Source organism: Lissotriton helveticus, chromosome 9, assembly GCF_964261635.1.
Source record: "Lissotriton helveticus chromosome 9, aLisHel1.1, whole genome shotgun sequence".
Lineage (NCBI taxonomy): Eukaryota > Metazoa > Chordata > Amphibia > Caudata > Salamandridae > Lissotriton > Lissotriton helveticus.
This window is the reverse complement of record NC_136070.1, coordinates 104,258,393-104,281,634: the sequence shown is the minus strand read 5'-3', so window position 1 is coordinate 104,281,634 and position 23,242 is coordinate 104,258,393. Positions and strand designations below refer to the sequence as shown.

General features: G+C 47.5%; 1 long non-coding RNA gene across 1 annotated transcript in view; it reads left to right on the top strand.

The window, feature by feature from the left end:
- LOC144782645 (uncharacterized) overlaps positions 1 to 23,242 on the top strand; it is a 308,330-nt gene that overhangs the window by 248,303 nt on the left and 36,785 nt on the right. The window contains exon 4 of the long non-coding RNA XR_013601192.1: positions 12,205 to 12,359. This is a non-coding gene — a long non-coding RNA (uncharacterized LOC144782645). The remainder of the gene's footprint in view (positions 1 to 12,204; positions 12,360 to 23,242) is intronic.

Below are 23,242 nucleotides of genomic sequence, written 5' to 3'. Positions count from 1 at the left end.
AAGCGGCCTGGATGTCAGGTGTTTTGAGCCCGCTAGGGTGGAAGATGAGATAGAGGTCAAGGGCCTGGTGCATGGGGTTCCGGTTGATCCGGATTTTTTGGGACCGGAACCCAGGACCTTGGGATGGGGATCGATAGGCTGGGCACTGAGGGCTTCTATGGGCCCCTGGGTGATGTTTGCGTTGGTGAGGAGGGGGGTTCGGGGAGGGGGTTTGTGGGGATTACAGGCTATACCGAGGTTAAAGAGGATTTCTATTATGCCTTGGGTGATAGTGTCGACCTGGTTTTCAAGGGCTGCTAGCCGCTTTGTTATGGAATCAAGGGAGGGGTTGTGGGCATCAGGAGTGGGGTCGAGCGTGTTATGGTTCGAGAGGATGGGTTGGGAGATAGGGATCGGGGTAGAGGGCGAGGGAGGTGTGCGGAGAGGGCTAGGAGGAGGTTTAGACATGGGAGAGATAGGGAGAGGGACAGGAGGAGGATTAGACAGGGGAGGTTTGAGATTTGGGGGGAGACTCGAGGGGAGGCTCGTTGGCTGGGGGCTGCCTGTTGGCGGGGAGGTGATTGTCGTAGGAGGCGGTCGGGGGTTGTGGCTGGGGGAGGTGAGGTGGTTGGAGGGAGGGGTAGGGGGTGAGAAATGAGTTTCCTGTTGGTGGTGGATGGCTGTGTGTGGGGGATGAGATATGGCGGGGGAAGGGGGAGCCTGTTGGGCTGTATATGGATCGTGAAGGGGCGTATCGAGGTCTTCTCTGTTAGCTATGGGAGTGGTCGGTGAGGGCGTATGGGCGAGGTGAGGAGGGGTAGGGAGGGCTGACCTAAGTGCGGGAAATAGGGAGTCGAAAGCTTCCAGGTTCTCATTGTTGGCTTGGATGAGGACTGTGCCATTGGTGAAGATAGCCACGTTTGTATAGCCTCTACCAACTGATCTGAACGGGAGAATCGCGGTTAATTTGCAGCTATGGGGAGTGGAGGTAGTTTTGGCGATGAACATCCGCGTTCTGATCGTGGAGACCCAATATTCAGGTCTTTCAGTGTGGAATATTAGGTCCATCTTCATCGGTCCATTGGAGGCCGAGTGGTAGATGTCAATGATTAGGGTTTCTTTATGTTTGCGGATGAGTTTCTGCTTGAAAGTGCGTCGCAGCTTTGTAGAGAGGAGGGGGGGAAGATGATGGTGAAGGAATTCCGACTGTGAGGTTTGAGGTGGGCAAGTGGGACTGGTGGAGGAGGGGGAGGCTGGTCCCGGGCCATCGTGAGGGTAGTGATGGGGGGAGCCTGATTAAGTTGCGGTGTGGAGCTTGGGTGGCCCGAAGGGTAGGCAACAGGCCGAAATTAGGGTTTTGCGTCAGTGCGGTTCATCAGGACATGTGACTTGGGATCCTGTGGGGCATTGTGTCTGGAGATCAATGGCCGAGGGGTCACTTAGCTAGGCTTGCGGTGTTGAGGGCTTAAGTTCACAGGTAGAGGCTGATCCAGGGCAGCAGAAGTCGGGAACGTCCTGTCTAATGTCCTTTCCGGGCAGGCAGCCAGGGTGGCGAACCGTGGGGTTCCCGTGGAGCAAGGAGGGTGATGCTCCAGGCAGGGGGGGAGTCCTATAGCCCAAGTGATTCCGCTTAGGAATTTGCAGGTAACCAGTTTCTGATTAACAGTTGATCCCTTGTAAGCTAGCACCATGGGAATGGTGTATGAGGGAGACTCTGTTCAGGAGAGGTCCTCCTTGGCCGCCAATTTGAGGACAGGCGTGTAGGTGGTGGTCGAGGCAGGGCAAGTAGTCCAGGTGCCTCTGCCTAGATGGAGGGGAGGGGAACTCTTTGCCCCATGTTGTGTATCTCCGAGGCAGCCGGGGACTCAGGAGGGGTGGCAGGAGGCTCCTGTGATGCTCCTGTCAGGAGGGGTCCTCTCGGGCCGCCATTTTGGGGTCAGGCCCTATCCACTGCCCTAGCACAGTCCCGCCCTGCTAACGCCGGTACCTTGGAGGGGGCAGTGGAAAATTTCTCGGAATGGATGAGTACTGCTATAAAGACGCTCCCCATCCATTCAAAAAATAATCGCCCACGAGCCTCTCCATCTTTTCCATGGTACACCGATCGCCTAAAAATCCTGAAGTTAGGTTGTAAAGATCTTGAGCGGGCATGGCGTCGGGAGTACTGCTCCATAGCTAAGGCGAAATTACGCAAGGCTCAATGTGAGTACTATGCTGCCATTAAGTTGGCAAAGGGTGATTTCTTTGCCGAGAGAATCTCTAGAGCTAAGAACAATAGCAGAGAAATCTTCGCTATTGTGCGGAGCTTTACCTCTCCAGTAGCAGAGGCCTCTTCAACGCCCACTCAGGACATTCTGCACCCTAATCAATCTGGTTTCAGGGCCTCACACTCCACAGAATCTGCTCTTCTGTATACTGTGGAGACTTTAAAAACTGCCCTGGACCAAGGGAAGAAGGCCGTCCTCATCCTGCTTGACCTATCGGCGGCCTTCGATACGGTGTCACACTCCGTACTGATTGGCCGCCTAACGGCAGTAGGGATAGCAGGAACTGTGTTGGACTGGTTGAAGAATTTTCTCAACCATAGGAGGCAGGTTACGGTGCTGGGGGAATATTGTTCTGATGAAAAAATCACACAAACAGGAGTGCCTCAGGGCTCTAGCCTGAGCCCGGTATTATTCAACCTATACATGACCCCCCTGATTGAGCTGATTGCATCTTTTAGCATCAGCACTATATCATACGCTGATGACACTCAGCTCATCCTTGTATTAGATGGGGAAAAGGGAAGGGCAGAGGAAAACCTAAGGGACTGCCTTACTGCAACCTTCGCCTGGATGCATAAAAACCATCTAAAATGTAACACCGGGAAGACCGAAATTATACCGTTCGGACCACAAAACCCTTTCTCCCCCAGTCTATGGTGGCCATTGGACGCGGAAATCCCCCTAATACCATCGACACGGCCCGCAACCTAGGGATAAGGTTCGATGGAGCACTATCTTTTAAACAGCAGGCAGGGGCAGTGGCAGGGTCCTGCTTTAACATCATTAGAGGACTCAGAAAGTTTTTTGACTTTCTTCCATTGACAGCTAGGAAGTGGTGGCAGTAGCGCTTATAACATCTTGTCTGGACTACTGCAACAGCCTATATGCAGGATTAAATCGATCAGTCCTGCATAGGTTGCAGGTAGTCCAGAATGCTGCCGCCAGTCTGGTCCTAAACTGGCCGAGGAGGTCATCTGCCTCGGCTGCGCTTAGGGCCCTGCACTGGCTGCCTGTTCATAAACGTATACTGTTTAAGATTTTGGTGATTACCTTCAGAGCATACCACCAGCAAGGGCCTAAATATTTCCTCCCCTGGTTTAAACGTTATGTACCAACACGCACCCTTAGATCGGCCAATATGAACTTGTTGCTGACCCCCAAATTCAGGCTGACCACAAAGGGAGGAAAATCCCTAGCAACACTGGGCGCTAAAGCCTGGAACAAACTTCCACCCAACCTGCGCCTCATCTCCGCTGAAAATAATTTCCGAAAGGCTCTGAAAACCTGGATCTTCAACCTTTCAGACACAATATGTATGACTCTGGTCTAGATATAGGGAGATTAGTGTTGACGAGTCTGATGTGTGAGTTGATTCTTCCCGCCTTTCCATCTTGGCTACGGGCTACAGCGCCAAGATACTCCCTGGAGTGATAGTTGCGCTTAATAAATACATACTTACATTACATTACTTACATTACACTTCCCCCGGTTGGTGTGAAAAGCTGTCTACTTTTTTTATTGATAAAATTAAAAAAATACAGGCCAGCCTTAAGATTCCCGCCCCTACCAATCTATCTACTACCTGGATATTTCAGGATAACATCGAGCCTACCCAGTTTCTTTCTGGCTTTGATAGAGTGGAAGTGAAGGATGTGGCTGCCATACTTAAATCCCTTAAGTCAGGATCTCCGACTGATCCCTGGCCAACTAGGGTCCTCAGTGGGGTGGCTGATGTAGTCGCTCCTATAGTAGCGACTCTGATTAATGAGTCTCTGCAATCAGGTGTGATGCCCTCTCAGTGGAAATACGCTAAACTTCTCCCCCTGATCAAAAAGCCTACGGCTGATCCAATGCTCCCTTCAAACTATCGCCCCATTTCCCTTCTCCCAGCTCTTGCTAAGGTCTGCGAGAAGGTGGCGTTTAGGCAACTGGAGATATTTGTGGAAGCCTCAGGGGCTCTGCACCCTGCTCAGTCTGGCTTCAGATCATCCTTTAGCACCGAGACAGCGCTTGTAGAGGTCTCGGAGGCTATCAAAGAATGTCTTGATGGGGGCGGCAGAGCGGCTCTAATTTTATTGGACCTCTCTGCCGCGTTCGATACTGTTCCCCATCTTAAGCTCCTCTCCAGGTTGTCGGACATTGGGATTGTAGACGCGGCACTTAGTTGGGTGGAATCATTTCTTAAAGATTGTTTCCGAAAAGTATGGCTGCCTCCATTCCACTCGTCTGATAACAAGGTGGAAACGGGGGTCCCACAGGGCTCTACACTCAGCCCTCTACTCTTCAACGTTTATATGACCCCCCTGATTTACCTGGCAGAAAGGTTGGGTGCTAAAATTATGGCCTACGCCGACGACACCTAACTTCTCTTCACCTGGAAAGATGATGATTTACAGACTGAGAAAGCCCAGCACTGTCTGTCGTCAGTATTTGCCTGGCTGGCCCAGGCCAGTCTGAAATGTAATGAGGAGAAATCCGAAATACTCCTCTACGGACAATTCCCTATAGGCTTCAAAGAATCATTGTGGCCCACAGGATCACCCTGCCCAAAGGGTGACTGTGGTATAGCAAAAAACTTAGGGATTTGGTTTGGGGCGGATATGTGCTTCCGAGAACAAATTACAAGATTGGTGGGAACCTGTTTTGGCACCCTTACAACCTTAAGGAAATTCTTTCCCCTCCTCCCTCGACTGCCAGAGAGGCTGTGGCCAGGGCTCTCATACTCTCGCGCCTGGACTACGCCAATGCTCTGTATATTGGGTCTCCTGAGTTTCTCTTAGGGAAACTACAGGTGGTACAAAACGCGGCGGTTAGGCTCCTGTTTGACATCCCTAGGAGACTAAGTGTCCGCAAACAACTATGCGACCTTCATTGGCTCCCGGTGCCCCAGAGAGTATGCTACAAGGTCCTGGTCCTTGCCCATAAAGCCCTCCATGGCCCCTGCCCAGCCTATTTGAGGGCTAGGTTTATGTTCTATCAGCCGGTGCGTCAACTACGCTCAGCATCACTTAGAAGCCTGGTTGTCCCTAGGTTTCGGAAAACTCGCCTTGGGGGCAAAACCCTGGTGGTCAGAGCAGCTAATATGTGGAACGCTCTGCAAGACCAACAACGACACACTACGGATCTGACCAGTTTTAAAAAACTATTAAAAACACATCTGTTTAAACAAGCTTTTTAGATCTCCGGTATATGCTGTCTTTGTTTCCTCTACGCGCCAGGACAGTCTCGACTAACAGTGCGCGATACAAATCAGTATATATATATATATATATATATATATATATATATATATATATATATATAAATCCACAATCCTGGAACGCCGAACAGCAACAGCAACGGACACAGCCAGGTACAGACCACAAGCCAAGGATTTCATAGAAAAATGAAGTGCTTTATTCCATCAATGGGGATGGCGGCATGTATATTTATTATATATATATAAAGGCACGTATGCTGACGACATAGGGCAAGCGGCCCCTGTATCTCCTTGTAAATGATGGGAAAGGATGCCCCGTTGCCCCCCTGTTTGCCGCCCCAAACAAATTTAGCAGTCAGTACCTCACAGCGAGGAAGGAAACGGATCCGGTGGAGGCTCTGGTTAGGCGTCGTCCTCTTTGGCCGCCATTTTGAAGTCAGGCACGGGGTCGGCGGCGGCAGGAAACACAGGGCTCCGGTGAAGAGACTTTTCCATCCCAATGGTAGTCAGGGCTGTAGCTTGGCGCCCACGTAACGGTCAGTACCTTTTCCGGGTGGAAGAAGCGGCTCCGGTGGAGGCTCCGGTCAGGCGACGTCTTCTTTGGCCGCCATTTTGAAGACAGGCGCGGGGTCTGTAGCGGCAGGAATCACGGAGCTCTGGTGAAGAGACTTTTGTCTTCAATGGTGGGCGGGCCTGTAGCGTTCATGATTCCTGGTGCGGACGCTGATGATGGCACCGGCAGCGGTCGACAACAAGCGGGTGAGTGTCCTGGGGTCGCGAGGAAGGCAGAGGAGCACCGATCACCAGTGAGCGTGATCAGGCGGCAGGACTCTGCTTTCCGATAGCGGGACAGGCTGCACTTTTCCATCTTGAGCTCACTAGCAGCCCGTCCCGACGTTGTCCAGGTATGAATTTCTGCCGGCCAGTAGTATGTTGTTTTTTAGGATTTCGTTTTGATAGGATTTCTTATCTGTGACAAGCCTGTGAAACGCTCCGATTCACAGTGCACTGCTGATGCACTTAAGAGTGCGTGTTCAGTAGTGTGTGAATTCGAGTTTCCCTACTTTATTTTTCCTTGCAATATTATATAGCGCGAACTCGACAACATGGCATGAGCACAATTTACTTTACAGAAGAACACATTCATTTGTGGTAAGCACGGGGAAACAAAGCAATTTGCCTGGAATCACATGATGTTGAGCTGATGCCGAGATTAGAACGTAGCTCCCCAGCTCTAAAGTTCGCAATTCTAGAACTTGTGGCGGGAGGTGTGTCTAAAAGTGTATGTCGGTGCTGGCCATCAATGAGAGAGACCTGTGCATTTTTCAAATGGGTGGTGAAAAAATATGAGTATGTTGCTGGAGATGTGGGCCGCCGTGCCACCAATGTACTTAGCGGGGGATGGTAAACACCCATTATTCCGCAACTTTCTTTCCGCATACCATCACTCCGCATACTTTCATTACGAAAGTACCATGGGCCTCATTTATGAGGCTGTGCGTCACTTTTACGCTGCCGGTGCGTCACTTTTTGTGACACCCCAGTGGCGTAAAAAATGCGCCTTGTTGCGCCATATTTATAAAGTGACGCATCTAGGTAGATGCGTCACTTTGTAAACCCCTGCGCCACATTATACCTGTGCCAGGTATAATTATGCAAGGGGGGCGTATTGACGCAAGAAAGGGTCATGGAAGTGACGCCGTGAAATATATGAGATTTCACTGCGCCACTTCTAGGACTCAAATGCGTCAAAATCTTACGCCTGCCTCACAGCAGGCGTAAGACTGACGCAGGCCCTTTCACATGGGGCTTGCCCCATATGAAAGGACACATTACTGGAGTTGCTTCACTTTTGTGACACACTCCAGCAATGCGTCACTTTTGCGCCTACAGATACGTCAGAAATACTGACGTATCCTTAACTCTTTGCGACATGATGCGTCATACTGTAAATATGACGCATCATTGGTGTCGCAAGGAGGGCGCAATGAAAAGTGACGCATCGCTGTTTTCACGCAGCGATGCGTCACTTTTCATAAATAAGGCCTCATGACTCCGCAATCCCATTATAACGCATGGCATTACATTTTATATGTTTTTAACACGCATACATTTACAACGAAATTTGTTGTAAATGCATGAATGCTAGAGGCATGTTTTTTTTAATGTTTGGATAAGGTAAGTATGGGTATAGGTGTATATGTTTTGGGGTACTGAGGTATATGTTTTGGGGTGTTTGGGTATTTTAAGGGTTCAGATATAGTTTTGGGTTATGGGGTACAGGGGTAGTTTTAGGGTTTAGGGATAGGTATAGGTTTTGGGGTAAAGGGGTATTTTTAGGGAGTCAGGGCTAGGTTTGGGTTTTGGGGTGTAGGGGTATTTTTAGGGTTCAGGGGTAGGTTTGGGTTTTGGAGTACAGGGGTATATTAAGGGTTCAGCTCTAGGTTTGGGTTTTGGGGTACGGGGTATTTTTAGGGTTCAGGGCTAGGTTTGGGTTTTGGGGTACAGGGGTATTTTAGGGTTCAGGGGTAGGTTTGGGGTTTGGGGAACAGGGTTATTTTGGGGATTCAGAGCTAGGTTTGGGTTTTGGGGTACAGGGGTATTTTTAGGGTTCGAGGGTAGGTTTGGGTTTTGGGGTACAGGGGTATTTTAAGGGTTCAGGGCTAGGTTTGGGTTTTCGGGTACAGGGGTATTTTAGGGTTCAGGGGTGGTTTTGGGGTACAGTGGTATTTTTAGGGTTCAGGGCTAGATTTGTGTTTTAGGGTACAGGGGTATTTTTGGGGTTCAGGGGTAGGTTTAGGTTTTGAGGTACAGGGGTATTTATAGGGTTCAGGGCTAGGTTTGGGCTTCGGAGTACAGGGGTATTTTTAGGGTTTAGGGATAGGTTTGGGTTTTGGGGTACAGGGTATATTTATAGGGTTAAGATGTGTTAGTGTTTAAGGGTGTTGGGGTATTTTAAGGAGTGAGGGTGGGTTATGATTATGGGGTGCAGGGGTATTTAAAGGGAGCGGGTGGGATTAGCACACGATATGAGACATGGCATGAAGGGTGGAACGTACCACACGCCCCCAGCGTTTGTCACGCCCCCGGCACACGCACACAGCACAACGCAGACACACCCACAAGGGACTACTTAGCTGGCACGGTTGTTTTACCTTTTAAATGTATATGGTGGGCGTCTGCATAGCCCATGTCCTTCTGCTGCAACTGCCCTTTCCAACGCTGTATTGGGTGTTGTGATTGGTGATGTGGTTCCTGAGATTACCCGCCTCAAAGGTTTGGGCTCTCTCTTTATTATATTAGTATAGATAAAAAGCGCCCCAGCTCTTCTAAACCACATTCCTCCCAATTTCTAAGGTGACTGGATTGGCTTTGAAGACCCAAACTTTTACATTCACCTAATTTTAAATAGTGGAATGCAGAAGAACCCGCTTGCTTAAAAAAAGACTCTAGTCTAGAGGCATAATCATGCAGAGTCTTATATCTAGTCCTCTTTGGGAGTGTCGATGTTTTGAAAAATATCGAGCTATGCCAACCAGATTTCTGTACCATTTTGTCCAAGAAAAAGTTACCTAATAATCCATTTGATTCAAGGGCAGCATACGAATCCTTCATGTTGTGGGCCTCATGACATGCACAATATAAAGCCCATACACGCCTGGAAAAAGCAGGTAAAGCCCTCTTAATGGAACAACATGGGGAGTCAAATAAAAGTGCGAGTGCATAAGGTGCAGTTTCAATGGAAGGCTAAACAGCCATCAGACGCTACCACAATTGTATCACATCTTTAGGCAGTCAAGTGTAGGGCTACTCCTGACAAGGTTTTCCGCCTAATTAGCCATGCATGGCTGAGATATTTGGCCACACCATACACAAACAAAATTCTGGGATCAGACATACGAATGCGCAGGGCAACCCAATGGTCCTGTGTGCCCAGTTGGCAGCAAATTGGTTTTAACCATTTAGACCTTGGAGTGCTATAAGATGGACAAGCAAAGATAACGTGTGCAACACTTTCCATAGGGGCTCTGCAGCAAGGACAGTCCCCTAATGTCTGGTTGGGTAGATGCCATTTTACAGTTGTCGCGCAAACAGGGAGTGTGCTGATCCTAAAATGAATATACAATGTCCTGTCCCTCGGGACCTGGATTATGTCTAAATAGGGCTCAAGGGGCCTCATTTATGAGGCCGTGCGTCACTTTTACGCCGCCGGTGCGTCACTTTTTGTGACGCACCAGCATCGTAAATAATATGCCTTGTTGCACCATATTTACAAAGTGACGCATCTAAGTAGATGCGTCACTTTGTAAACCCCTGCGCCACATTATACCTGCGCCAGGTATAATGTATGCAAGGGGGGCGTATTGACGTAAGGAAGGGTCGTAGAAGTGACGCAGTGAAATCTATGAGATTTCACTGCGTCACTTTTAGGACGCCGTTGCGTCAAAATCTTGCGCCTGCCTCACAGCAGGCGTAAGACTGACGCAGGCCCTTTCACATGGGGCTTGCCCCATGTGAAAGGAGCATTGCTGGAGTTGCGTCACTTTTGTGACACACTCCAGCAATGCGTCACTTTTGCACTTACAGATACGTCAGAAATACTGACGTATCTGTAACTCCTTGCGACATGATGCGTCATACATTAAATATGACGCATCATTGGTGCCGCAAGGAGTGCGCAGTGAAAAGTGACGCATCGCTGTTTTCACGCAGCGATGCGTCACTTTTCATAAATGAGGCCCAAGGTGCCTAATCTGCTTGGGTAGATAACATTTGTTAGTCAGTCTGTCGACTTTAGGTCTACCATGTTTCCTGGCGATCCACCCATTCCCAGTATGACCGTTTCAGCTCCTCTTTGCTTGGTGGTTCCTGCCTGTCCTAATGTCCTTGAAAACCCAGGCTGACAGTGCTTTTCTGATGTTAGAGATCCATTCGATTGGGGGGCGTGGCTAAGCGCCCGAGGCGGATGGCGGTCCCGGAGTAGAGCTCCGTCCTTACCGGGGATTCGCGGCGGTTCCAGCCCTCGTACTTCACCATGCTCTACAGTAATCGCCACCGGAATGCTTCCTGTACCTTTTGAGGTATCTACCGACTGCAGAATCACTCGGCTCCGTCCCGCAGCTCCTGTTTAGCTCCGGTCGCGGCTTTGCTTCAGCCGCGACCGCCATTTTGTTTTTTCCTGACGGAGTTCGTCTGAGATACGAACATGAGACGGCGGCAGCCTCCTGACACCGGCAAATGATTAAAAACGCCACAACTCAGCAGGAAATACTGTTTACCAGTCACAGCTTCTACAGGTGACTTTATTTTCATTTTGGAAACGATTTTTTTTTCTTATCGCCTGACCTGCTGTTTTCTCCTCAACTTTGGCAGCCATTTTAGACTTTAATCTACGTCAGCTCCAATTTCATCACTAACCTGATTTTTTCTCATTCTCCATATCCTAATTTCATCATTTCACCTGGTTTTTTGGATTTTTACCTTTACTCCTCCTCCTATTGACTTTGTTGATTCTGTTTATTACCTGCAGTACTCCTTTGATTCATATTTTACTGGTGACCCTTTCTACCTGTGATCTCATGGCGGAGTGTCCTGGCAAGACTTCTAAACGAAATTTCATCAAGAATTCAAAACTATTTACTGCATTGGCTCATTTAGAAGCATCTGCAGACCCTTCCGTTTGCGAAGCATCATTCACAATGGATGTTCCTCCTCCGTCAGGATCGAAAACTACCCCAAAGAGGTTGAAGCACAATCCTCCGTCACCACCAAAGTCACCGACAGCCATTTCCTTGGAGCTTCTCCTTGAGGAAATTAGAGCACTGCGTCCCTTCATGGAGGAGACAAACTCCAAACTGCAAACACTGACCGACAACTGGTCCCTCATGGACTCCAGGGTTTCCACGGTAGAAAAATCTGTGTCATCCCTCCAGGAAACCGCGACCAAGGTGGTCCACATAGATGCACGCGTCTTGTCACTCCAGAAGCAAGTGGAGGACCTTGAAAATAGAAATAGGCGCAATAATCTACGCCTCTACGGCCTGAAGGAAGGTTGCGAGGGGACTGACGCCATCGCCTTCCTCAAATCCCTTTTACCCAAACTTCTGCATCTTCCTGAGGGTACCTCGCTAAATATCCAACGAGCGCACAGGCTTGGTCGAGCTCCCTCAACTATCTCCCCTGCGACGAAGCCCAGAGGTGTAATAATGTATTTTCTTGAAAACACAGACCTGCTGAAGGTTCTATTAGCGGCTAAGGCGATACCTCACCTAAAGTGGTCGGATTCCACTTTATTCTTTGCCCAGGATTACGCCAAAGCTACTGCATCACGTCGCAAAGCATTCCTTGATATGAGACCAGAACTACGTTCCATCGGAGCCAGATATGGACTTTTTCATCCTTGCTTGTTCAAAGTCACTCATAACAACAAGACTATGACTTTTGAGGATCCTCTTCGACTCCGAAGTTTTCTGAACTCTTGCGGATCTGCCGACATGGAGTTTTCTAGCTCTTCCTCTTCATTTCCAGCTTGACTTTTTGCTTCTAATATTTTTTGGATTACCTTGATGCTCATGGTTCCTGGTTTTTTGTATACTGTTTTGCTCTTCTTCTCACAGGTTCTTCAGCTGCTGCACAACTCCAGTGTTCATTGCATGTGCTGGTTTATTACATGTTCTTTGAATGTTTAATCTTGTTTTTTACCTGGAATTGTTGCCGTTTGCCTGTTTCTAAACTTCTTGTTTTCCTTATCTTCCACAGATTGTTTCTTTGTGTTCCGTCACGTCTCTCCGGTTGGACGTCTTGTTGCTCCGTCACCTGACCTCCGTTGGTTGGCCTTCCCTCCCTCCTCTCATCTCCAAATTTTCCCCCTCTGTGTCCTGCCCCTTGACCGTATCCATTCCCCGCCATTCCTTGTAAGTACCACCCTACATTTTCCTTTTCCATTGTTGCCATGATCCCTTTCGTTCTGCATGTTCTTGTCTGGTTTTTTTTCTAGGTTATTGCTGGCTCTTTTGGTGCCACTTTCTCTTAGTCTGTTCCTGATTTTCTTTTTGATTTTCCTATCTCACTCTCTTATTGTTATTCTGTTGTCTTTCCCCTTTTACGATTCTTTTCTACAATCTTTTTTACATCATCTTTTCTCCCCTTTATCTCACATTTTCACTCATTCTCTTGCAACATTCGACAATTTCCTCTACCTTTTCTTCTCTTTCCCATTTTTACTGCTTGCTCTTCTTCTTACCTTGTGCATGACCTTTTTTTTTACTTACATGCTCTCCGTTTCTACTACCCTTCTATGTTGATCTTTTCCTATTGTATTTCTTCATGACTCTTTTACCAACATGGTATTACATTGTCCCTCATGTTCTTTCTCAGTATTTTCTTACCATTTTCCATCGTTTACTTCTTCGACTTGCTCTACCTCCCTTCCCTTGCCATCTCTTCATGTTCTTTTCTCTTTGTCTCCTATGGTTCCTTTCATCTACTGCTTTTTCCCTGGCCCTGATTGCTATTGCCTTCATATCAACATTCCCTCATTATTTTGCACTGTTTTTTTTCTTCATGACACTCCCTCTCTATGTTCTTTTTCTCTTTTTCTCTATCGAGTATTCTTACTTCTCCCTCTTACATTTTTCCTTTTTTAGATATTATGAGGCTTTCTTATGTTTCCTGTTTACACTCTCCCCTCTTAATTGTTCTTGATGTCAGTGCGCATTGTTTCATGGAACGTTAAAGGTTTAAATTCGCCTATTAAGCGGCAAAAGATTCTCTCCCATTTAGCTAAATTAAATGTAGATGTCGCCTTTTTACAAGAAACCCATCTTTCTGATATTGAGGCTGCTAAGCTCCAAAGAGGTTGGGTGGGGAAGGTTTTTTCTGCTCCTGGTGATGGCAAAAGAAATGGTGTTGTTTTGTTGATTCGAAAGTCCTTTTCTCATTCTGTACTGCAATCTGAATCTGACCCTGATGGAAGATGGCTATTTGTTAAACTTTCCTCTAAGGGTGTCCCCTTTTCCTTGCTCAATGTTTATGCTCCCACAGGTGGGAATCCTCTTTTCTGGAGTGCATTTGCCTCTCGTATTACTGCATGTATTGATGACAATTTTATTTTAGCAGGCGATTGCAATCTACCACTCGATCCCTTTTTGGACAGGCGTTCCAAATCTTCTTTTGTTCCTAATAAATCCCACAACCTCTTTACGCACGCCATTTCCCAACATAACCTGATTGATGCTTGGCGAATATGTAACCCAACCAGTAAAGAATTTACGTTTTACTCCCCGGTTCACCATTCCCAATCACGTATTGACTATATTTTTCTATCTCACCATCTATCCCAATCCCTCACCCAAGCTGAGATTGGCCCCATAGTATTCTCCGATCACGCCCCAGTTCTAATCAACATCGACATTCTACCCAAATCCAATGGTCCCAAAAGATGGAGTTTCAACAATGCCCTCCTTCTTGATCCCAAATTTACTACTTCCTTTATTGAGTTTACCACCAAATTTTTTGTTATTAATGACACTCCCTCCTTAGCCATTCACACAATCTGGGATGCTTACAAAGCTGCAGCCAGAGACTTTATTCTCAGACATGTTGCTGCGAAACGTAAACTTGCCCGTAAACGTGCCAGTGATCTTTTATCTCAGATCAAAGTTCTAGAGCACGCCTTCTACACCTCTCATTCCCAGGAAAGTTTAACAGCTCTTGTTAACGCGAAAATGAACTATAACAAACAGTCTACAGATGATGCATCCCTGTACTTATTGAAATCCAGCTCGAAATTTTATGGGGGGAAGAATAAGGCGGGGAAAATTCTTGCTAACTACTTGAAAGTTAAACAAAACAAATTGAATATTGAGTCTGTTTTTGATGCTAATTCTATCCTCCAACATAAAGATGTGGATATCTTGGAGGAATTTTCCCGATTCTATTCTACACTTTACTCTTCTGGCACTCAACCCTCTGCTCATTCTCTCTCTACCTTTTTTACTAGCATTCACCCTCCTCCCAACTTTCCTGTAGACCTTACCTCTCTTGAATCCCCCCTCACTATTCGCGAATTACACAAAGCACTTCACTCCCTTAAGAAAGACAAAGCACCCGGCCCAGACGGCTTTACAGTCGAATTTTATCAACACTTTGCCACTCTTTTGCTGCCCAAATTACTTTCTCTTCTTGATTCCTTCAAAACCAGTGGTGCTTCCTCGGGCACTTTCTCAGACGCTTATATTTGTATTATACCAAAAGAGGGGAAGGACGCTCAACATTGTAAGAATTATAGACCGATATCACTGGTTAACATTGATTACAAGATATACGCCAAATCTTTAGCCATTAGGTTGGATTCTTTTCTCCCAGATCTCCTTGGCCCTGAACAATCAGGATTTGTTAAAGGTCGCTTCATTTCCGATAACACCAGACTCCTCTTTAATGTTTTGTCTAAATCATCGCGCTTTAGTAATTCCCTAGCCGCAATTGCCCTGGATGCCGAGAAGGCATTCGACAGAGTTGAATGGCCATTCCTTTTCTCCGCACTAAAATGGTTTGGGTTTGGCCCTAATTTCATTTCCCTCATCTCCTTTCTTTATGCAAATCCTAGAGCAGCGGTTTGTGCTAATGGTCTGATTTCTTCTTTTTTTAGCCTCGGAAGAGGCGTACGGCAAGGCTGCCCTCTCTCCCCCTTCCTCTTTAATCTTGCTCTAGAACCCTTTTTATCCAAGCTGCGTCAAAACCCAAACATTCACGGCTTCCCTCTTTCTCACTCGCAAATCAAGCTCGCTGCCTACGTAGACGACATTTTACTCTTCATTTCGAATCCATCGCTATCTATCCCAACTTTCTTAGCCGAAGTCAACACTTATTCCCATCTTTCTGGCTATAAATTGAATAATGACAAATGCGAAATCTTACCCCTTACCAAATTCACCTTCAAGTCTGATTTTGCGGCGTCTCAATTCAAATGGAGCCCGACCCATATAAAATACCTCGGTTTGCATATCACTCCTTCTATCTCGGATACTATCTCACTATGTCTTACTAAATGCACTCAGAAGTTATCTGACCTCACTTCTTGATGGCATCCCCTATATCTTTCCTGGTGGGGTCGCCTTGATACCATTAAAATGATGTTGTCCCCAATTGTCCTTTATACTATCTCTAATATTCCTATTTCCATCCCTGCCAAATTTTTTGCTAAAATCAATACTACTTTATCCTCCTTCTTATGGTCTGGTAAGAAACCACGCATGTCTCTTTCGAGACTACGTCTCCCTAAATCGGAAGGCGGGGTTAACTTCCCAGATTTTCCTGCTTATCATCGAGCCTTCCTCTTGAAACAAGCAGCTATCTGGCTTAAAGATCCAACCGATACTTTCCCCCTTTGGGCTGAACTCGAACGCCTTTCTCTTTCTCCCTTTTCCTTTGCCGAATATCTTTCCTTTTCTCGCAAACCCCAATTTGTGTCCACTCCACTTCACAAATACACAGCGAAACTACTTTTAGCCTCCACTCCACCTCCTCCCTCCTCCATCACTGAATTCCTTACTACCACGATTTGGTATAATAACAGCATTCTTATTAAGCTGAAACCTTTCTATTGGAAAACTTGGAGGCAACGAGGCTTAATCTGGGTCTCCCAACTCTTCTCTGGATCTGACTTCATACCTTTTCAGGACCTAAGTCGTCTCTTCTCTCTCCCTTCTTCCTTTATCCATAAATACATCTTACTTAAGACTGCAGTTATGTCTATTTATGATTCCCTAGCTCATTCTCCTCTACCTCCGGTCTCCCCTACTCCGATTTCTTCTCTCCATTTCCAACTCCGCTCCGCTTCTTCAGCATCTTCCATATATCACTCCTTCCACAACCCTCCTTCCCCTCGGCCCAAAACAACGGTGGAGGAGCAGTGGGAATCTGACCTTGCTGTCTCGTGGTCCACGTCCTTGTGGGATAAAATATGGATTAAAATCCGCAAATCGTCCAGAGCTGCCTCTCTTACACAAACACTTTTCTTCCTTTACAATCGACTCCTTTACACGCCATCTCTCCTTCACAAAAGATTCCCTGAGGTTCCAGACCTCTGTTGGTCTTGCTCCACCCCCGGTGCCACACTTTTTCACATGCTTTTTCTGTGCCCTCTCACACACGCATTTTGGGCTAAAGTATGGAATCAACTCAATTCTATCTTCCAGACTTCTATCCCTTTCTCTATCACTGACATTTTCCTTGGTTCACTTTCCCCTTCCTGGACTGCAATTGAAACAAATGTCCAGGTTATTGATTTATTACTAGCTGTTGCGTTTCAACAGATAACTGTTAACTGGAAAAATTCCGAGAGTATTACTTTCAAAGCCTGGTGGTTTAATGTCTGTTATAATCACAGATTGGACACCGCATTCGTTTATCCCATTACTTTGGCCCCGAAACGACATGCACTATGGCTCCCTGTCACTCTTTATTTAGATGTCTGTACCAAACGACCTTCTCACTTACCCCCCTTTCAGCAAGAAGTTTCAAAGCCCCCCTGAACAACCTTTTGTTCCTTCTCTTTCTTTAGCATTTAACTTCCCGCACGTTTTGTATTGTATCCCACCTTACATAGCCTCTATGAGTGTACACTTTAATTGATTAGCCTCATTTGCTTTTTATTTTTTCTTCCTTTTTTTCTTTTCCCTCCCTTGCATTCTTTATTATATGATATTTATTGTGATAACCTAGTTTATTATCCGTTTTGATGATGTTGTATTTCATTTTGCTCTTTGCACTATCAACTTTGTTTCTCCTAATAAAATTCTACTTGAACTTAAAAGAGATCCATTCGATTCTACGGCCAACTTCTGTTTGTATGACCTCGGTAAGGGTTTCAGCATATTTAGAGAGTTTGGGGGTCCGCCTGTTGCGAGCCTCAAAAAAGCAGTGGCTGCAATCTTGCTGTGTCTCCAATCATCACCTGCCCATGTCAAGCATGTAAGAGGTATGTTGTGAGGCAGCATCACCAGGTCTCTAAGGAACTTATGTTCAGATCTACAGATTTCATCAACATTGTTAAACCCCCACAGCTCTGCTCCATACAGAGCTGTACTGGCTGCTTTGGCATCTTAGGCTATGAGGGCCGGAGCAACTGGCTTACTATGTGAAGAACGATGTTCTTTTCCTAGTGCACCAGCCACAGGGTTGTGCCCCATAAGCATCTTTGCTAGGTGGGGCCTCAAAGGCATTTTGTCAGAGAGTCGTATACCAAGATAGTCAAAGGTGATGACTCTTTCCAGGGGGCTCTACCCGGCATAAGATTGCTTCTAAAGGATTTGTGGGGGTTGAATGTCATAAACTTAGTTTTAGTAGGGTTGATGGCCATTCCCATGAATCACAAAAGAGGGAAATCTATTGAGTAGTTTTGGTAGTCCTGCTGGGGTCTTAGACACCAGGAGGGTATCGTCAGCAAACAGGAGGGTCGGTACCTTGTCGCTCGCCAGGGTTGGTGCATCCGCTGAGTCTTCTTGCAGGAAGCTAACCACCCCATTCATATATAAAGGGAACAGGGTGGGAGCCATGACACAACCCTGTCGGACTCCTCTATCGACTAAAATCCGCTCTGTCAGCTGGCCTTGTGACCCGCATCTCACCTGAGCATAATTGTCGTCGTGAAGCCAGACTAACACATTGAGGATGAAGGGGGAATACCCATATCTCTAAGTGTGTGCCACAGATTACTCCTGGGGACCAGGTCAAAGGCAGTCTTTAGATCGATAAATGTGTGGTAAAGACTGCCCTTGTCTATTACCACTGTTTTCCAGTAAATGAGGAGCAGCCTGAAAACCTGGTCTATTGCTCCAGTGCAATGCCTAAAACCAGCCTGATACTGAGAAAGGATAGCTTTGTCTTCTGCCCAGTGTTGTATCCTCTGCAACAAAACACTACCGAAGACCTTCTGTAGTGTGTCTATCAAATTGGTCTATAGTTTGAGGGGTCTTCTCTGGCACCCTTTTTATAAATCAGGACCACCTCGGCGCCCTTCATGGATCCCGATACTGGGATGCATTTGGCAATAGCATTAACAAGAAGAAGAATATAGCGTGCCCAATTCGGAATGTCTATGAGGAATAGATCACCAGGCAGACCATCTGGTCCAGCAGCTTTTGCAGGCACTATTTTCCCTAATGCAGTCTCAATCTCGGCCAGGTGAAAGGACTCACTGTCAGCATTGTAAAGGTCATTAGAATCACAATGCTCAGCAGATAGCATGTCCTCAGGTACAGAGTAGAGCCTCCGAAAATGGTTGTGCCATTGATGGCCTGAAAAGTGGTTATGGGGTGAGTGTACATCTATCTTGTTGCCCCAACTAGGGTCCAAAATAAGTTGGTATCCTTGGCTAGGCTAGCTTCCTTCAGTTGCTGCCAATGGAGTTCGTCCCATGCTATCTTTGCTTGGTGCAAAGCTGCTCTATAGTTCTTCCTAGCAACTTTAATCAAAGGGCAATTCTTATCTTTGATGGCTGCGGCTATGAGTCTTTCGTATACCATGAGTAAGGCCCTTTAGAAGGCAAACTGGGCTTGCTGCCCTGATTGGGGGCTAACAAATATGCACTCAGTTGTTCCACTGTGCGAGAATGGACAGAGAGTACATCTGCCAATCCACGTGGGTCAGAAGCTGCCACTTGGAGATCAGAAATATTAAGGGGCCAGGACTTGCCATATCCCAGAGATCTTGGATTCTTGCAAGGCTACCTTACTCCATTTTAGGAATTTTTTACAGTTGGATGAAACAATCTCTCTAGAGGTGGTTGAGGATGGGATGCTCTCAAGCTGATGAGAGGCTTCCCACAGGGGCTTCAAAATTGTGCAGAGGGGGTTGTGGTCACTATCGGTGGTAGTGCGCACACTCATATCTATCAAATCTCCCCAAAGCCTTACATCTTAGTAAAATATAATCAATACGTGATGGGCAGCTAACTCTGTTATAAGTTTTTGCGCCCTGACTATCCAATAAAGTTCTCCCGTTAGCTGCCCTCAAACCGAACAGTGTGGTGAGAGCATTAAACTGGAGTGCTAACTGTGTCCATCTTTTGATTGGAGGTACATTTATCAAGGGGACAGCCCATTTGTTAGCATCGTCCTCAACCCCCAGCAGGTCCTCTGCATCCAAGGGTTCAAAGGTGCAATTAAAATCTCCTGCCACCACAACTCCAGAGGTGAGCATCTGGCTAAGCTTTCTTGCAAAACTGTAATAATAGGTGTTGGTCTGTCCCCTTGGTCCCCCTTACATGAACATTAAACAAGTCAATTGTGCCCCCCATGGGCCTCCAAATGCTAAGTTTTAAGATATCTGGACAAGCGCTTGATTGACAGGTAATTCGGCAGCCCAGAGCAATGTTCATCTTGATAGTCACCCCTCTGATGGGTGCCCTCTCGCTACAGTTGTTGCTGGAGAGTGGAAACAAACATGTAGGGGGACCAAACTCCAGGTCTCTTGAAAAAGGCAAATGTCAAAACCCTCAATTGGTTTGTTCCGATTGGGGATTGATAGTTTGCTGCTTAGCCCAGCCACATTCCACGATATTATCTTCAGCTGATTATATAAAGCTGAACCAGGTGCGATATCTCTACTTGGAGTGTGTCGGCTGGGCAGCGCTCGGGCTGGGGTGTTGCCTGAAGATTTAAAAGTGCAAAATGTTCTGTACCCCCCACCCCCTGGGTGTTAATGGAGTAGCTACGTTGTCCCATGACTCCCCAGATGCAATGCATAGTGCCGGGATGCTGGGGGCGCTAGCCCTACAATTTGGGGGAGTGAAATGTGTACTGGGATACAATTGGGACTCACTCTTTAGTCAGTCAATGGCCTCCAGTGAGGTATCTTCAGCTGAAGTAATGGGTGGTTGATTAGCCGGTTGGATGCTCTGGCTGACAAACGGGGATCACCTAAGCTCTATAGAAGAAGTTTCAGGGAGGGCAGGTACAAAAATCAAGGGCAAGGAGGTTTTCAGCCAGGTCAGCTCTATTCAAAGTGTGCTCGATACAATCTAGTGGTTAGGCTGGAAAAGTACATCTCTGAGCCCTGGTAATATTGTCCGTATAACAGAATGGCAACTCCTGACATGGTGAATCCAATGAATGGCTTTGTTGGTCAGGGAGTCTTCACTCTCAAAACCATTCCTAGGACCAAGCTTGGGGACATTAACCATAAAGATTTTCAGAGCATGGGGTGAATGGGGGTTGTCTAGGTGGTTGGACTGATGTTGGGCATTCCACAAAGGACGCTGTGCCAGAGATGAAATAATGGGTCTAGTATGATTTGCGGAGTCCTGCGAGGCTACTGTGATATAATTATTGTTATGGAGATTAATGTTGGAATTATTTAAACGCTTGGCCATAGAAGGGTGGAGCATGCTTATGAGTGGAAACAGCAGAGGGGTGCAAGGTAAAGCCATTGGCTACAGTACCCCTACCTTGGGTCGCTGCCTCGTGCATTTTATAATAGTCATGGCAAGGTTGTGGGTGGTTATCTGTCATAAGCTTAGCACGCTGCAAGCAAGGTGGATAAGTCTATAATATTAATTTGACCGGAGTGGTAAGGCCTTCAATCATGGATCTCATAGTTCCTATCTCAGATCTAAGCATATTAAAAAGCTGCTGTGTATACTGGGGTTCTGAGTTAGGCCCTGTGTTAAGCCCTGCACTAAGTACAAGAGGTGACTGAGGCATGTCTGCCCTATGGTCACCAGACAAGTCACCGGACAAGTCCGTCAAGGGAGAGAACCTATTTGCGCAGGGAATGGCAAGTCTGGACTGGTGGGTGTTAAAACCAGAGGGGGTGGATTGCGATTGACAGGCCCTCACAGGATCTGGTATTGCCTCTTTATTAGATGAGGGGGTCCCTTTCGGATGGATTTTTGAAACATTGCTGGAATGGTGGCTGGGTGAGATGGACTAGTAGATTTGAAGGGGGAATGGCCAGGAATGTGGTGGGTAGTTGGCTCTGCCTCTAAGATGCCTTCGCATTCACTAATGAGAGTGTCTATTCGATCAAGAACGCAGTTGCTACCTGCGTGTTTTTAGGAGTCTTTCTGGCCTTTTTTCCCTTGTCAGCCCGGCCATTACCCCCACCCTACCACCTCTGTTTCCCTCCATAGTTTTCCTCTTTCCCATCCTTCTGGCCCGCACAGAAATTTGTCTTTTAACAAGAAATGACAATAAAAATAAACAATAAACAACAAAGTAACTTGTGCTCCAATCAACGAAAATAAACAAGGGCAATCTCCGGGCAGCCGTCAAGCAGCGCTGGTGTACAGACCCAAGATGGTTACAGTCGGCGGAATTTCAGCTAGCCTCTATGCGGAACTTACGCGTGTGAAAACAGGGAGTAAGTACAGTACCTCAAGGAACAGATGTCAGTCCACGGCACGGTCCATGGGCCCGATAAAAGGGGGGTGGCCCTGCCCTGCCTCTTCCTGGCTAGCAAGGGTGAGGACTGACCCACCCTTGGCCCAGGCTTTGCCCGGGCGCGTCATGCGCAGTGGGAGCTCGAGGATTAATGTATGCACCTCTGGGCGCAGGAACCAGCAGCAGGGAACAGGAAGCAGCGTGAAGGGTGCTGGGAGCCTGGGGGATGTAGTCCCTTAGGCTTGGCTCTCACCCCGGTACTGAGCATCAGAAACGAGCATCCCGCGCAGCGGGAGCTCAAGGATTAATTTATGTGACTCCGGGCACAGGAACCAGCAGCAGGGAACAGGAAGTAGCGTGAATGGTGAGGGGAAGCCTGGGGGATGTAGTCCTTTAGGCTTGGCTCTCACCCCGGTACTGAGCAGCAGAAACGAGTATCCCGTGCAACGGGAGCTCAAGGATTAACCCCTACCATACTCATGACGGAACGGTTCCGTCATGAGCGTCGGTTGAGCTGTGCTCATGACGGAACCGTTCCGTCATGACTCCGCCCGCGCAAGGCGGATTCAGCATGGGCGGGGAATTCGCGCCGCACGCATGCGGTTAATGTATGCACCTCCGGGCGCGGGAACCAGCAGCAGGGAACAGTAAACAGCGTGAACGGTGCAGGGGAGCTTGGGGGATGTAGTCCCTTAGGCTTGGCTCTCACCCCAGTACTGAGCAGCAGAAATGAGCATCCCCCAGGCTCCCCCGCAAAATAGATTATGTGGCAGTGCAGCAAAACCACAAACCTTTAGTGGCCCTGCCTAAGGTGGAAGTACTATACAAGGTAAACCAATACAAATGTTTTTCCCCGGACTTGTTAAAACCAATTATTTTGCTATATGGATGCTTATTTATGAACCAAAGAACAACAGATATAACTTCAATGTAAAAAATGTACACCCAATTATACTCTAACCACAATATTTAGAACCTCATGGATATTTATTAAAAATACACATAAAGGGGGAGCGTGGCCAGGCGCCAACGAAGATGGCCGCTTAGCCCGGGAGCTCCTCGGAGCCAAAACCCTTCACCCCACTGAAATCCAGAAGAATCCGCTGGTGCTACACTCCACCTGCATCGCTGAGCCGGCGAGGTGAAGCGGAGCCGTGAGAGCCCACTCCGGTCCCGCTGCCTGCTCCCGTAGCCGCGCTAAGTGCCTGTTGCCTGGGGCCGGGCGCCGGGGAGAGGCGCTGGTGCTCAGCTGGGCGGCCCGGGCACCACGAGGCGCCCTGGGTTTGAGGCCTGGTCGGGCGGGGCGTCGCTCGGCGCCTGGGCAGGACGGCACTGGTGCCGCGACTGCGGAGCCTCGGAGGTGAGGCGCTAGATCAGAGGGGCCACAGACTCGGGCCAGTCTTGCTGCTGGCTCC